The sequence below is a fragment of the Etheostoma spectabile genome, chromosome 11 (assembly GCF_008692095.1).
Source record: "Etheostoma spectabile isolate EspeVRDwgs_2016 chromosome 11, UIUC_Espe_1.0, whole genome shotgun sequence".
NCBI classification, from domain to species: domain Eukaryota; kingdom Metazoa; phylum Chordata; class Actinopteri; order Perciformes; family Percidae; genus Etheostoma; species Etheostoma spectabile.
Genome location: NC_045743.1, coordinates 7,439,188 through 7,457,212, shown reverse-complemented (window position 1 = coordinate 7,457,212; position 18,025 = coordinate 7,439,188). Strand labels below are relative to the sequence as shown.

Genomic DNA, 18,025 nt, shown 5'->3' with positions numbered 1-18,025 from the left:
TAAAGCTGGGTAGATTAGCACATAAAGATAAGTGTGCTGTCAGTAGACCTGACCATTTCAATGATTTATCTTTAGTCTGATGGCCATGGCTGCCCTAGTCCAGTCTGGGCTTGTTCGTGGTAGTGGTGTTTAAAGACCGTGGCTCGTTTCAAGTACAAACACTTAGCTGGCCATAATTGAGAACGTTTTATTATGTTGCTAAAGATTTTGCAAATATCTGAAGATTGATTACTTAAACATGTGCTCCTGATCACATTTAATGATGAGTAAACAAGTGTAATCTCTGCAATTACTCTCTAATTAGTTTCACACGCAAGACACTCACTGTGGAGGGACAGTTTTATAACATTGCAGACAACAAAGCTATACAAATCTATCAATAAAATGACCCATTTATATCAAGGGACATTACATTGACCTGCTTTAAAATTAAATTTTTCACTCCCGTTTGCTACACCCTACATTGGCTCCGCGTGCGTTTTTGGAATCAATTTTAAGATTTTATTGTTTGTTGTCAAGGCCTTAAATGGCCTGACCCCGAGATTTAACGCTGCACAACCGGTCATTGCGGTCTTCAAATCATCTGGTTTTAGAAGTCCCAAGGTCAAGGTATAAACAATGGGGCAATCAGACTTTTGCAGTTGCTGCCTTGAGACTCTGGAACAAGTTACCACCTGATATTCACACTGTTACAGATGTAGTTTTTTTTAGGTCCAAACTCAAAACTTGTTTGTTTAAAATGGCTATTAATACAAAGTAGGGGTGTGACATTTTTGCTCCACTCCTCCTGTTTCTATGTAAGCTTTTCTGATTTCACTGTTTTCTATGTTTCGTTCTTTTTGTTGTATGATACGTTGTTTAATTCTTGTTTTCTGATGTGAAGCACTTTGGATGCCTGCCGGTTGCTTTAAAGTGCTATATAAATAAATGTTGATTGATATCACTGCCTGCAATTTATGTAACCCTCCATTTCCTGGGATTGCATGCAAGTGAAAAGTCATTCGTTTTCAACCAGTGACTTGTTATATTATATCTGCATTTGGATCTCCATGGCATTTCTTCATTCTACTGATGTTCAGCGAGACAGATTTAATATGCTGTGCAATCCTTCAAGCTTTGCCCCTTCTCTACTCCCAAGGCATCTAATGCAGCATAATGAATCAGTGGCAGATACTCTTAGATAGATCCTGTGTCAACGTCAATGGTATGGATCTATGAAACTTTCAGAAATGATCCAAAACATGTTGTGCATTTGGAATTCTGCGGTGCTTGTTATAAAGGTCAGATGAATGTATTTGAAGTTGTGCATTAAGTTGACTGATTACTCAATTAAATAAATCCCACACAACATGTCTAAAAATGATGGTTGTGTAACTTTAAATGTATACATTAATATCCATACTGCAATAATAAAAATAAATGCAACAGCTTTGGGCTGACATAAGGGGCATCCTTTTTTTCATTCTCACCTACTCATCTGCACTTTTTTCATGACAATGCAGCCATGAACAAATTTCCTTTAATTCTGTCATTTAATTCAATACATTTTTGAAATACTTTTTCAATGATTGAAAAAAACATGCCAGGTGTTTGTTTTTCATTAGGGTAATAGGGGAATGACAAACATTGGGCCTTGAACTGGTTTGAAATCACAACAGTGATCCAAAACAGACCAGTAAATATGTCTTTTTTGCCTTGTCATGCTCTTCTAAATGTCTAGAACCTGGCTCCACGTATCACGCAGACCACCCTGCTTAACCGTAGGCAACTTTTCGATGGCTACTTCAGTTTTTCATTTAGCACAGCAGACTGAAGTCTTCACGACTGTGCCATCATGAAGAGGAGCGGAATGGATCAATACAACCCAATTAGAAACACCGTATCTCTTGGATCAAAGGCCTACTCCCATCTTAGAAATCTGACTACTAGAAAATTACATTACTATAGAACCCAGTGTTCTAGTGACAGCGGCATCCCATCCTTTGACACTCCACCACTGCCACTCCCAGAATACAAACAGTATTTCATTGTTATGGCCCTTATGCAATCAATTTCAGTCTAAGGCTAGTGGTCAATCACTTTCCAATGACGGACACACAGAGCCAGCAAATAAGAGTGGGGGGGAGATGGGCTTGACAAAGCTCCTGTAGTCCGACGCCTTTTTGCTGTCTGAGGTCCGTTGTGCTGGGTTGAGCAGACTATAGCACAGGGGGTTGTAAACAACACAGCCGGGACAAACAAACCAAATCCTGACACTCCTTGGCTCCTCTCCGGTTTAATCCTTCGCTGGCTCTGTATCTGCCAGAAACTATAATGATTTGGACTATTCTGGGCGCCTGGAAGATGTTCTGAAAATATATTGCAAGTCAAATTACCTGTGGGAATCGGTAAAACACAACACACCTGATGGCTCATAAACACAGATAAGACAAGATGGATGGGAACAGAGAATGTGCAACGGCATTCAGACTGTTGCTGAAATGTAAGCGCTCTAATAGCATGCATTTAATTTGCGTTGCTGTGTGCACAGGCATGTTTATGAAAAAGCAGAGGCATTAAAAAAAGTGCAAAACAGCATGTATGTATGTCAATGTGTAAGCATGTGTGTTTTAAGGGGTCAGAATTCATTTTGGCCACCAAGGTCCAAGAGGCAGATTGCAAAACAAAAATCACTTCACTGCACAATTTATGCATTTTACGCAAAAACAGCCCAATAATCAAGGTCAGACTAATACATTTCCTGACTTTTGTTATTGCCATTGGATTCCTGTAAACTAACTTATGCTGGAAACTTAAATTGGTTGCCTTTTTTTTGAACAATGAATCAAAAAGATTCCTAAAATTGCACCAGAGTGATGTAATCATCACTTTACAAAGCTCCTTCCATTAACAAAATTACAGCATACGCTTCAGAATTAAAATTCAGTTTCTAAGACATATTTACATTTTCAAAGCCCTCTCACCAGGGATATCCTCGGTGTATTGTCTCAGATGACAGCATCTCCATATTCTTCGCAAGAAATGTCAAGAAAAAATAAAATAATTGTCTGTCTTTCTGAGCCTCAACAAAGAGCATTCATCTTGTTCCACCCAAGGCACTGCAACCAACTGTTTTGGCATATTTCTCAAGATAAACACAAAAAAAAGCAGTTTCTATGCCCAGTGTGTAGCCAACTACACATTTTTAGAATAGAATTACCTGTGTTTAGTGTTTTCAATTTATGTACCAAGATAAGTTTGCTCTATGAATTTTCATGGCAGATTGTACGTATCCATTAACCTATAATTTTGCCTAAAATGTATTTATTTTTACCTCAATTTCACTTTTCTGTCACAATCTTAGCACATGCTGCAACATCAAAGTGTGTCTATTTCACTCTTGGGCCTGTCATGTGTTGAGCTTGCATGTGTGTCTCATTGGGTGTGATTGTTAAATAATAACTGTTTTTAGCGCACCTGCACCAGATTAATAACTGGTCAGAAAGTCAAACGGTATTTAATTGATACACTTGAGAATTTCTAAGTTTCAGGTGAAAATGTTCTATCTGACATGCCCTGAAAATAAATCAAAAAGCTGAGAACAAGTCCAGAGGGGCTGTGAATCTTCTTCTGATTAAAGTGAATTTCCATCAAGGAAGTGACACGCTCTGAGAATTCAACACTGCCAGTATGCAAGGGTCCAGGCACCTTGGGGACCCCAAGTCTAATTTGTTTCAAACCTAAAAGGCAGATAACAGTACTGATCTGACAGCCAGCGAATTCCCAGCTTCCCTCATCAAGAATACATCCAATTTCAAACACCAAACTGCTTGAAACAAAAATGAAGAAGAAAAAAAAAATCTTTGAATGACTGAGAGTTGGATGTGAGGGAGGGGGCCTTGAGGAATCCTTGATATACACAGGATTGAATCACGATTAGCCTTAATATTCTGACTCTATGTATGGTCCAACATTTTAATTAGTTTTATTGGAAAGTCACAAACTTATTGAAGCCCGACGAACAAGCAAAAGGTTAATACCCAGATTTCTTTATTTAAGTCTTTCAGTAAAAGGTGAGATTAAGGTCAAAATGTATTCTTATGTTGTTGTAATTTCTGAACAATCTCTGACAATAATTTCCTTTAGGATTAATAAAGTTCAATCTTAGCTCTTATCTTAAAAGTTGTTCATGTTCTGCTGTGGTACTTTTTCAACTGACATGCTCCTTTGGCTGAACCCTGTTACATTACAGTACATTACAGTAGGTGCAAGTTTCAGTATAGTGGATATGCTGAAGATGCTGTCGAGCACAACATTTTGGAGTAAATTATGTGCATCATGTTCCTTTTGCCCTACATTTCAGGGCAAACTATTATAGAGCCAATATCACTTTTCTGTATATCCACTTACATTCATTCAGATAATAATAATAATAATAATAATAATAATATAATAATAATAATAATAATAATTAGCATTAGCCAAATATGGTTTGGAGCTTGTAATGACACTAGAATTACATTTTCTAAATGAAAGTATTGATGTAACATCTGCAAAATGTTGTTGAACAAAACTGGCAGGAGAAAGGGTTGGATCATACTGTTGGTGAAATCAACGCGGCTGCAGTCAAAGCAAAAAATGATGTAATTCAAGGGCAAGATGATAATGTAATTAAAAAGTAAATGGTACATTATTCAACTTGTACCTGTTAGAAATTGTGTGAGAAAGTGACAGATTTCTGGAAGTTTACAGTGGGCTGTAATTGAAATAAATAAGCCAGCCAGTAAACTAATTAAAGAAGAGAAACAGTGGGCCAGAGCAGAGATCTAATGAAGAAGCCATGTATATCTTAATGGAAATGTCCAACAATATCATGCATGGCCATTTTGGAAAGTGAGGTTTGAAGCCACCAGCCCGTATTGAGGTCATTGTGTGCCTGTGAGGCAGGAATAACCTTAGCCATTACATCCTTAACCGGAGGCTGGGGTGGAAGTTTGGTCAATTGATAGTTATAAAATATAGTCTCTAAATTATGGCATGGAGATAAGGGTATGTGTCATTTTGTAGCATAAAACCTGTGGTAGTCCTGAAAACTCTTGCATTCAGAACTGACTCTTCTTTTCTCCTTGGTAAGAACCTACATACACCCTGCACATTAGTGAAAATATAATAGAGCAGCTACGTTTTTTATTTATTTTAAATTTGGATCTATTTTAAACAGGGTGACATGGACATGACACATGGCTTGTGACAGGTATCTTATCTGGCTTTTAAAATTGTGATGGCTTTCAAATGTTATGATGTATTTTTGATTGCTTTTTGTAAGTCTGTTTAAAGTGAGAGCAGTGAAGTCTGTCCTGCATTGACAACCATTTATCTAACTTCACTACAATGAGCTAAATAATTCTAAATAGGTCTTATTGTTAGCATTACCTTTGTTCTATAGGACCTTTCCACTGCAACGTTGCCTGTAGCCTTTTCTGCCTGACACAGTGTTTTATTTTGAACATTGATCTCTATTTAGGTATGGGCAAATAAATGCTACAGATTTGTTTTTGTTTTCACTGTTCTGTTTTTGTGTGTTGCTGTATTGAAATTGTATCAAAAAAATGTATAGGCAAGGCAGGCAAGGCAGCTTTATTTGTATAGCACATTTCAGCAACAGGGCAATTCAAAGTGCTTTACACGAAATCAGTTAAACAGATAAAACACAAGGACAAACAGTTAAAAATCATAAGCATTAAAAACTAATAAAAAACATGAATAGACAGTTAAAAACAAATAGACACATAAAACACAAGAATAAAAGTTACAGTGCAGCATAAGAAATTTAAAGAAATGAGCATTAATTTAAAGAAAGGCAGCATCAAAAAGAAAGGTCTTCAGCCTTGATTTAAAAGAACTGAGAGTAGCAGCGGATCTGCAGGTTTCTGGGAGTTTTTTCCAGATATGAGGAGCATAGAAACTGAAAGCTGCTTCACCCTGTTTAGTTCTGACTCTGGGGACAGAAAGCAGACCTGTCCCAGATGACCTGAGAGGTCTGGGTGGTTCATAGTGTAGTAGCAGATCAGAAATGTATTTTGGACCCAAACCGTTAAGGGATTTATAAACTAGCAAGAGTACTTTGAAATCAATTCTTTGAGACACAGGAAGCCAGTGTAAAGACTTCAGGACTGGAGTGATGTGATCCAGTCTCTTGGTCTTAGTGAGGACTCGAGCAGCAGCGTTCTGAATCAGCTGCAGCTGTCTGATTGATTTTTTTAGGGAGACCTGTAAAGACCCCGTTACAGTAGTCAAGTCTACTGAAGATGAAAAGCATGGACCAGTTTTTCCAAGTCCTGTTTACACATAAGTCCTTTAACCCTTGATATATTCTTTAGGTGATAGTAGGCTGACTTTGTAATTGTCTTAATGTGGCTGTTAAAGTTCAGGTCTGAGTCCATGACTACACCAAGATTTCTGGCTTTGTCTGTTGTTTTAATTGTTGAATATACATATATATGTATATATACGTATATACATTTTCATTACAGGGTGTTTTTAGCAGATGTCACTGTTTCATGTAAATAAGTGTGGCCTTCCTCCTCCCTGCACTTGGTGGTAATTGATTGCGCATTTACCTCCCGTTGGTTTGAACTTTGTGTGTTTGTGTGTTTGTGTGTGTGTGTGTGTGTGTGTAGTGTGTGTGTGTGTGTGTGTGTGTGTGTGTGTTATTTAGGTGCTCTTAGTGGTCTTCCAATGTCCACTTGTCCCAGCCTGAGGTAATAATTTTTATGGTTTTTGTGTGTTTATTTATACTTTTTATGTAATACAAGCACTGACCAGTACGAATTTGTCAGATGGCTGTGTAGGATTAGGTAACAGTTTAGGCACACACAGGCACATCCAGCTGGGAGGAGGCCTCGGGGAAGACCCAGGACTAGGTGGAGGGATTATATCTCCAACCTGGCATGGGAACGCCTCGGGATCCCCCAGTCAAAGCTGGTTGATGTAGCTCGGGAAAGGGAAGTTTGGGGTCCCCTCTTGGAGCTGCTGCCCCTGCGACCCGATACCGTATAAGCGGATGGATGGATGGATGGATATTTAGTATATACAGGGTATCAATAGAATACTCATTTAGTACTCACACCAAGACAAATATGTATATACTGTACTTATAGTGCAATCACAGTGGATGCAGTGTAAACAGTTTCCTGTTTATCCCTTTTTAAAAGATGCCTAGAATTTTTGTAATTGTAAGTTAGGAACTTGTTATAAAGTAGACGTACATTTGCCCATCCTAAACCAAAATCCACATCAGTCCTCATTTACAAATGTATCCAGTTTCTCTGGGCTCTTTTGCTCAGTTACAGTGAAATGACCTGAACTTGCTCCATTCTCCCTCCATTACTGAGATGGTGCCGCCACAGAGGTTACAGCTCATTAATTCAAAGCCTGTATGACTTGTGCTGGGATGATGGAGGTTAAGACAGAGGCTTTTCATTTGTAGAAGAATAACTAGACCTCATAAGAAATGTTGTACACTTCTATTAAATTCCCTTAGTGAGTACAGTTCTTATAGGTGAATGTAAACTAAAATGATGCTTCTTTGACAAACAGCTGTTGCTCGTGGTGAAAATCTCTGGTAATAAAATAATTTTGGTTTCTAAGGACAACAGAGTCACCCTGAAACAATACATTATATATGCTCTTATGCATCTTTAGATACTCCTAAAATACAATCCACCCACTAATGTAATCCCACGCATTTCTATAGTTGGAGTTCTTAAATAAAGCACTTCAAATCTCTACATTGACATGTCATTTATAGGTGTATTCCACTGTGTAAAGAGTGCAGTATATTCCCTGGAAAGTTGTGAAAAGAGTACAGGGTTGTGCCGTCAAGTTAGACCATGATAAACTGTACTGTAGTCTTCACAATGTTTGGCCCAATGCACTGTGATTGCTGTCTTTGTGGTGGGCAATTCACTAAAGTCCTTTGAGTCTTTTTAGTCTGGCAGCTTTGTTTCATGTAAAAACTGTCAACGGACAGTTAGTCTCAACCAGACTCTTCAAGCACTCTTTTGATCACATTAGCAGGAAGACTGATATGCATCGAGGACAAAGACATGTAGCTGTGTGTGTAACACGGAAAATCTTTTCAATGAATTGCAGTGGAATGGAGAGCTGTTACTGAAAGGAAATATTGGTTTATTTGTGACAAATGGTACATCTTCAGCAGCAGCCAGTGATGTGTGTCATCCAGCGTTAGCCCCAGCTGTCTCTTTTGACATTGCCTGCAGGAGTATGAGTGTCATATGTGATGTTCAGACAAGTGGGGTCAAACCATCAATTCTCCAGACTGAAGCTGGTGACGGATAATTGCTCGCAGCTTTACTTTGTAAACTTTGCGAGGATAGAGCTGAAATATTATGCTAATTCAGACACTTCAGAGTAATTAGGAGACATAGCGATCTAATAGTAGCTCAGTGGGGAGTCACTCTGCAATGACAAATTATATGATTCATTGGCCACAGAGGAACTGTAAACATATCCTTTCATGTGAGGGAGGTATGAGCGGTATTGCAAATGCTCACACCTGTCTTCAGCAATATGCATTTACATGTAGAGTTCTGCAGAATTACATCAGTGACAATCTTTGGCTATTTTAATACAGTCAATACAGGAAGAAATATATTTTAATAGACTTTATAACATGAGACCATTATTTGTAGAAGCAGACCACGTAATGCTAAAAGATTTATAAAGATGTATAATTTGGCTAATTCTCATTGTTGTATTGAAGACTAAAAATGGCCTGAGCATTGTCCCATTATCAAAATGTTTCCATAGCTGACAAAGGGAGAGTTTTATAAATCACTGAGGTCATCTACTTTTCACCCACAGTGCCCGCAAAAGTACAAAAGATGCATTATGACAAGACCACTTCTTTTCCCCTTTGAGATGAGTTATTAATTAATAAGACACTGCTAAGAGGCTTGTGTATTTCACTTCCCGTGTGGTTTCCTCAGAGAAAATGATTGTGTCATTTGAGCTGTCAGTAAATCGTGGTTTTATTTCACAGAGACCTCTGTATCAGACATTTAATATAGTTTGCAGAAAGACAAGGGAAAATGTCAGATGACGATCAACCACTTTTTATGCTGCTTGAAGGAATAATACACTCTTTACAACCTTTATCCCTTAATGGTACAAGCAACCCAGATTGACAATGCTATGACAAAACTCACCGTCAGAACAATACAGTCATGGGGGTCAGGCCGGTGTAGACTTAAATGGGTCATGTTACCTCAGATGACCTGGCTTCACAACTCTCCTCCAAACCCGCGTCATGCAGTGCTCAGCATTGGTGAGCAAGAGTGCCAGAAAGGAAGAAAAAAATAAAGAGAAACTACCGTAACTGTTTCCCAATCTATTGTATGACATTCTGTGACATTCTCATAGATAGATGATCGCTCATGAATGTAGAACACAAAAGATGTAATGCCAAAAGGAGTTTTTCTTCAAGCGCACGTCATCTAGTACGTGTTTGGAGAGAATATGTTCTTTAAGGGGAAATGAGTTATGCTCAGAACTAAAATGAAAGCTTTGCCTCTCTTCGTTTGAACATAACTCAAGCAGTGAAATGCCTTAAGTGAGATAACACTAAGCCAATGTTTCATGTAGCCATTATAAAACATAAGAATGGGCTAAAAAGACTCACCTGCAATCTTTTGTCTTCTTTGTCTGTTGGAAAATGAATACGTATTTCTCTAAAAAATGTAATTCATGTCTTAAAGACACACAACACCGCACAATATGCTGTCATTTAAATTGTCAGTTATTTTTTATTTTTATTTTTAAATATTTTATATTTATTTTATGGCCATGGCTAGTTGTGTAAGTGAGGACAAACAGTAAGGTGTGGATGGGTGAGGAGTAAGGATGCGTCAGCCTATGTGCTATTCTTGTGAAAGTGTGAATATGCTTTCAGCTAAGACAGTAAACAGAAACCGACACAGAAACTGTGTTAATAAAGTTGTTGTTTCAATAGTGAATAAATATATAAGAGTGTTTGAGGTAGATGGTGGCCCCCATTTCTGTATAGCAATAGTCAATGAAATGTAGGACCACATTTATTGTAATACTGACTTTTACTAAGGATCTTCAGTTCACAGTATTTTTTCTCTTTTTTTACATGAGGAAATAAAAGGATGTCTGTATTGGCTTTCACTTGATCCACCATCTGCCATTTAAAAACCCTCTGAAAACAGTTGCTGTGTTGGCACTGAAAACAGCTTGTTTCCAATTTTATGCTACACAGTAATCCACCAGATATCTCCCACAAAACCCAGTCTGGTGGCAAAATACTGTAATAATGTTGTGTGTGAAGGCCATTTTCTTGTGGTTAAATTCTTTGCAGTACAAATTGACCATTGCTTAAGAGCGTTTTTTACTGTAAAGTGAGGTGTAATGGCTGTGATATGTGACCGTTGAACCACCAGCTGTGCTGCCCTTTCTTGGTTTGTGCTGAGTGAGGATAATGGAGATATATCCAACATGTGTTTCAAACTTAATGACATAATAGACTACAACGTTTGCTTTTTGCCTTCCAAAACATATATAACAGTGCCTCTAAAACTGTTACAAGTGACAAAAACAATTTATAAAATCATTTTCTGATCTTCCACCATAGTTGACTGGATACTTTGTTCATTTTAATCCAGCTCTGTGTCATCTTTGTGGGGGCAGTGTGTTTAGATGAAGAGTGTTTGGCTTTCTTTCCATGGCCCAAGTGCACGGAGCTCGGAGCAGTTTGGCAGATCTCAGCAGACCTCTGTTGCTCAGCTGTGAGCTACATGAGTTTTGTGCACATAGATTTATCATTTAGCATTTTAGCGTCTTTCAGCTCACTGCTGTTTTAGTATTACGGTCCACAACTTTACTGTGTTAGTTCAATCTCACTGCTTTCATCGACCTGTTTTTAGCAGCAGCAGCAGCAGCAGCAGCAGCAGCAGCAGCGGCAGCAGCCATTCAAAGGTTTTTGATAAACACACTATACTTTACAGTACACTATGTACGCCTCTACATTAGCTAAATGCTTATACACACGCATAGGTAAGTTAGTTCTGACAGGATAACACACATGAAATGAGATATTCAATACACAAACATGAAATAGCGGAATATAGTGTTGTGGTGCCACTGTTCATGAACAAGACCAAAAGCCCAGATGGTACATTTTGGATAGTCCCCACAATCTAATACTGATGGAATACACACAGATGTTTCACCACCATTTGCCCTGTTTGGCCTTTCAACATCCCAAACCCAAGAGAAAGTAACCAATTGCATTGTCATCCAGCTTCTCTAAAGCCACGAAAAGACGTTCCTCCATACAGCAATCTGGACCGAAAACTAAGAAAAGACAGCTGCTACACTACAGGTATGTTTGCATCATTTGATGTGGTTGGCATAAGAGTGTTTAGGAAGTACACAATCACAAATAAAGTAAAACACTGTAGTTGTACCAACTCAACATTGCTGTCCCCTCAGTAACACCCCTGAAATTGTCTCTCAGACTGCTGGGCCAGAAAACTGTAGAGCAATTGTTGCTTCGACATCTGCAGTGCTGAAACCTCTGCCAGTACTCTCTTACTGCCTGGCGTAATGGAAATTAGTTGAGCGGATGAAAAAATATTTGAGAGGTTTTCAAGCCAAAGGGAACTTTGACTCCCCAAGGACAGGAAATGAGAGACAGGTGACCGTAGGGGTGAGTGAAAAATAGGACAAAGATTGGTAGCTGTAAATAGTGTGGTTAAAGACATTTCATGTGATTAAGCAACCCAGTATAGAAGCACAGCACTGCTCTATGTTGCACATGACGCCTTTGGGAACTTGAGACTGCAGCTTCTCTCAACCATACCCAAACTGGCCTATATTTTACAAGGACATTTTTGTTGTTGTCGGAGATTTATACATCAAGATCCACATATAACTTGCAACCATTGGTCATTGCCCAAATCATATATTTGTGCTCAAATATATAGGAGTAATTACATTGTAATAGTATTTTTTGGTTATTTCATTTGATAGTATTTCTTGTTAAAAGGCTGCATGGTTGAAATATGTTTCATTTTAAGCAAAGCGCAATGTGACAGTAGTGTGTGTGAAACATATTTTGTCATAAGTATTACATGAGCTCATTCAAGATCTAAAAGCTGTCAAATGTTCTCAAATTTTATGTTTTGTAACTTGTAAGATATCCTTGATATTGGTCTGTATACTAGTCTGCTATTACTAGCAAGAAATATCTACTTAGGATTACTGATATAATTTTAACTAACTCAAATAAATCACTAGAGTCCATCTTAACATCACAACAGATCCGGTGTGTACAGTATAATAAGCAGTCAAGAGATTGTTTCCTAGTCTTGAATGGACATTCTTTGAATTCTGTTTGTGTCTCGCTTCGCAAGCCACATAGTCAGCATGTGTTCTGGCACAAGATTGTGATTAAGCTCCTTGTGAAAACTCCTCATCAACCTGCTCAGAAAATTAATTGTTTTTCATGGCTAATTCAAAAGTGCATTAGCATAAATTGACAGCTGCGGTGTGCCATATGCATACGTAAAATTGGAGTTCATTCTCTGGTTGGGCACAATCCTGGAGATAGAGCCACGGTTAACTCGCAGAGGTCAGCTGAAGGAGCAGACCCCCGTCAGGGTGAATGCCAGGGGTGGATTGCAGCCTCAGCAGCAAGGCTGACACAGTCTTTTTTGTCTGTTAGCAGAATTAAACAATCCCCTGAGACATAACATCAACACACACAAGGTCCCTTCTGAATGTTCAATTAGCCCTACAAGTACTTAGAAGAGCTAACCAGGTTTCTGTAAAATCAGTCACACCCTGAAAGTACTTGTATTGAGCTTTCTAGGTTAAAGAATCTTTGAGCAAAACAGCAAATTGATAGCTACTAAACTGGGACCATCATGAGTGCCTTGCTATCAGGACAACAGTCTGTGTTCAGGACTTACGATAATTATCTGTTTAAAGCCATCTGCAAAGAATTTGGTGCTATTAGATTTAGATGAAACCAACAACAGCCAGACCTCCACGTGACTCCCTCTCAAACTCACACATCCTCTTTCTCTCAAGTCCTTGACAAAGTCTCAATAGTTGCACCAGCAAACCCAACAAATTCAAGCATGCACAAACAGACTCTCCCATTAGTCTGATCCTAAAGGAATGACGGCATTACTTATTGATTATCTTTTTTTCCTGTTAGATGTACTTGTTACTCAGAGGAAAGAAGATCACATCACATCCAGACAATGAATGAACGGTCTTCGTTTTATTGGCCGTTGTGTCTACCTTCTCTAATCCAGAGAGAAGGAGGGTAATAACTGTTCACAATAAAAAGTCAGTTTTGCATACGCCTGAGCTGAAAAATAGCAGTCATGGGTTAAGGGGCTAGTAAAATGTCTATGGTTTCTAGCCATGGTTGAAGACAGAGAGAGAGAGAGAGAGAGAGAGAGAGAGAGAGAGAGAGAGAGAGAGAGAAAGAAAGGGAGGCTGAACACTGAATACAGATTAGGGAGGAATAGGTTGACGAGATGAACAACACAATCAAGCAGAAAGACAGAAAAGTCCAACACTCCAAGCAAAAAACACTTCTGCGCTGAGAGGATTGTGTCTTAATTAGTCTGCCATGCATTTAAATGACTTGAGACAACTAGCATCTGCAAAGAGACAGGCATTCATTTTTCATGGCAACAACTAATAGCTCATGAAAAAAATATTCTCTTATCACCACCACATAGCAAATGTGGGCATAATACAATGACATGTCCCTAACAAAATATTAAAATATTCAATAAGCTGAGCATGCTATCCGATGCCATTTAGTTATTACGATGATTTATATTCTACTGTAATAGCCTATGGCTGACAAAAGGCAATCAAGGGAGACTTTGACCATAGACTGTATATGTACTGAAATGAAGTAACTTAATTTGGTGTTCCTTTTGGATGAAACAGAATGTTGATTTTAAAAAAACTGACAGTCTACAGCCATAGCTGAGGCTACAAAGCAGTACTTTAAACTAAATGCTAACAATGACATGTTAACATGCTCACACGGATAATGCTGACCCACTGTTAGCAGGTGTAGTGTTTACCTCCGTGTGTTAGCATGCTAACATTTGCTAATTAGCACTATACATGAACAGCTGAGGCTAATGGAATGTCATTCATTTTGAAAGTGGTCGTAAATAAATAATAATATTTGACAAATTGGAAATAAATTTTGTTAGATGTCAGGGTGTCAAGACTCATTAAAGTGAATATCAGGATTTGGAAACACAGCTGTATCAGTTGATCTCTGACACAGTTTGGTCACATTATCACAACTTGAAATCAGCAGGTGCTATCCAACTGAGTGGCAAGCCCATAATCACACAGCAATCTGTGTCTGATAAAGGCAGAAGATTTTCTGGACATCAGAGTAAATAGAGGTTGCTAGAGCAATCGGCATAGGCTGACAAGCAGGAATGCATCTTTGAGTTCATGTCCTTTCTGGATGCTTCCCATTTATCTTGACTGTCAAGTAAAGAGGACAAGATAATGCAAGGTGAACACCCCAGCGAATGGCTCTCTGCCAGCCTACCATGTAATGAAGAATAATGAAAACTCCGCTCATTGGTCTGAGGTTGGCTGGATGTGTGTGGGATAGGTGGAGCATTAATTTTGTTAAAATCTACAAATCTGCTCGTGACAATGGAATGTAGGCGATAAGGCAACAGAAAATATCCTTCCATTTTAATTATTTATATTTGATGACACGCAGTGTTACTTAGAATTAGAAAAATAAGATATTTGCCTATGGCTTTATTCAGTTTGGACTATCAATTCCTTAACTATGCAGTTATCCTTAGAAAAACACCTTAAGTGTACAGATATCTCCCTCTACTGGAGGAAGGTGGAGCTGCACATTTAATTCAAAAGGAACAGTCCAAATGAAAAAACTACCCTTGGTACCAACATTTAAAACGCACTTCTCGCATTTTTGGGGGCTTTTCCTTTTATTAAAGTGACCGTGGATAGACATGAAAGGTGGAGAGAGATGGGGGATGACACGCAGCAAACGACCGCAGGTCAGATTTTAACCGGACCGCTGCAGGACTCAGCCAAAATGGGACGAACGCTCGTACTGGGTGAGCTAGAGGCTGCTCTCTCTTTGCAATTGAAACAAGTTAATTCATTGCAGTAAAGCACTTTTTTTTTTATAAATCTGCTCAGACACTCAATTAGGATCAATAGGTTATATGTCTGGTGTAAAAAGCAAAGAAAAAAACAATAAAAAACAGTGAGCCAACGGAAATATTTATTTTAAATGTTGAATTTGTCAAACCCTATCATTACAGTATTGTTATTGATGACATGGTGACATAAGGATGACATTTCATAAGTCAAATACAAAATGTATAGTAGATACATATGGGCCATTTCGCAGTTAACAGTTTGTGCAGAACAATTCCCCAAGTCCTCAACAGGCCGGGACAAGTGCAATACCACACAAGTACAGAGCATTGCTACCTCTCCCAACCTGCACAGAAGGGGATCACATCTGATATATTTCAGATGATTTTAGTTCTATGATCAGTTTTGCATGGATTTGCACAGCAGTATTGTAAAAAGCTGAAAGCAAACAAGCAAAACTAACCAGAGACCCATGTGCAGTTGCAGAATTCCAAGACGAAACGTGTCTAAGAAGTACTTTAAGTGCTCACACTGCAGTAGAATTGCATAAAACTACCTGCACTATAAGCACTTTAATAATACTTAAACATTTTACAGCTGTATTGGAAACCTGATTGACCACCATGGAAGAAGAAACAATAATAAAGAGGATTAAGATGAAAATACAGGCCACCATCAGTTTTGCATAGATTTGCACAACGCATTTCTTCTTGGAGCGCAACTATGCAAAACTAACAGAGAACTGCCACAATTAAAAAGTGGGTACACACACTGCCACAATTAAAAGTGGGTACACACGTGATGAGAGTCCTAGCTCCTTATGCCAGAAGGAGCACTTAGGGCAGTAGGTGCTAGTCTACTTCACTATCTGCACTAGATGCACCTTAGCATAAGCACTAGTGGAAGTCTTGCAAGCACAAAATATGCATGATGCCTCACAACAAAAAGCATGTTTGATAAGAGGGGCCTCACTCCAGACACAGCTACCTCATTCAGGAACAGCAGGGGCCAAACATCACCACAGGATGGTGAAAAGGTCCTGCCATGTGTTTTTAGATTCAGCCTGTCCCGTTCCAGCAAAAATCAGTCATGTCTGTGAATAAGCCTGCTCCTTTAGTTACCATTATCAGAATAGTGCTGAAAGTGCCTTCACTGCAGTAGATTTTACAGAACTACCTGCACTGTAAGCACTTTGACACTACAGTGACTTCAAACAGTTCATGTGGAGTTTTCGATCACAGAATGGAATAAGATGCCTTTAAATCCACGATGAGGGGCTTTCCACAGGAGATATAGATGTGTACTGGGGTCTGCAAGCATAAATGAGACAGCATCAAAAGTATGTCAGCAACTTAATTTCAGGGCTGAAATAAAATTATGGATTTCATTAAGTCCAGGAAACAATCAGATTTTTGTTGTGCATAAACGAAGGTGCATTAATGGGGGGGGGGGACACATGAGAAACAAGTACACGTCGAAATGTCTTCGATAACAAAAGTTCAATTGGAAGGCTGTGTAGGAACCAGGGCTGCTTAGAGGATAGTCACATTGCTGTAACTTTACCCCTCCCCCACGCAGTAACATGGCGCCCAAGAGTCCGCATTTTGAGCGTTTTATAAACCTATTTCCACGACTGGATAACACAGCATATAACTAAATTAATAGCGTTAAAACGCCTGTGCAAATCAGGTGCATGTGAAATGCGCGCTCATTATGGCTGGGCGCACCAAGCGTATGATACGAGCTACTGCAAACTTAAGCCAGAATCCAGCACATAAGCTGGTACTAGTACCCGAGGGCTTCATCAAAACAGTTCATACGAGCATGTGCTAGCCAAACATGCTAGCGCGTGCAGCCTCAGAGCACGGTTAGCTTTCGGAATTTGAGTTTGTTATCCGATAATTTATAATACCACAGGTTAGTTATAATTTTAAACACGTCATCTGAGCAAATAGCTTAAAAGACACCCCAAGTTAACAGGTTAAGGATGGCTTACACCCTCCATCCAGAGCATTGTATTATCTTAGCCAATTTAGCTGCTGTAGTCTAGCTAGCTTACCTATGAACGCTAATAATAAATATCGGTACATGTTTCCGAGTGCTTTTGGACAAGGACATTTCCTTGAAAGCACACAACGTGGTCAATAAAGTAAATATTAATAATGTAATACAACTTTACATTATCTTATCGTCGGTTTGTTAGCGTTAGCAGCTCGCGGGATAGCAAAAGCGCGCGGCCTGCTGCACCCCCATGTGCTACTGCTTTGTTCTGGAGGCACTTTTAACTATACACCACAGCTAACAAATGAGCTGATAACTTTGATATTATTTAAACACATGGCCGACAACCGGAGTACACGAGTATATAACTTGCAGCAACTACGAAAGAGTGTAAGAGTAATGTTCACGAATCAGTATCACTTCCCCGAGGTAACGTTACCGACTTGAGGTGCAGTAGCAACACATGCTTTTCAAATCTCCCTCATTCTCCAACCATGGAGAGGTTGCCATGCGATGCGCCCCTTACATGTTTTCAAATGCGGAAATTGACGATTAAAAGGTTTTCCCCTTATGTAAACGTCAAAGTGTGGCTGCGGTGTCGCATACAGCGCCAAGCATTTCACTTTACTGACGTTTACCGCATTCCCCCAAAAGGCTAACAACAGGTTTCTTGCCAATAACATGCGCGTAATAAGAGACTAGCTTCTAAAAACCCACCATCTTCACTCACTTGTACAGACTTACCGATTACTCACACTGTTTCTGGGGTATCTGCAAAACTGAGAAAAGAAATACTTAGGGTGTA

General features: G+C 39.0%; 1 long non-coding RNA gene across 1 annotated transcript; it reads right to left on the bottom strand.

The window, feature by feature from the left end:
* Window positions 1-754: 754 nt before the first annotated feature.
* LOC116698129 (uncharacterized) lies at window positions 755-17,675 on the bottom strand. Its single transcript, XR_004334128.1, has 3 exons — window positions 17,664-17,675; window positions 2,402-2,410; window positions 755-885 (listed from the first exon to the last, which is right to left on the bottom strand). It is a non-coding gene; the product is annotated as an uncharacterized LOC116698129 (long non-coding RNA).
* Between the last annotated feature and the right edge of the window lie 350 nt (window positions 17,676-18,025).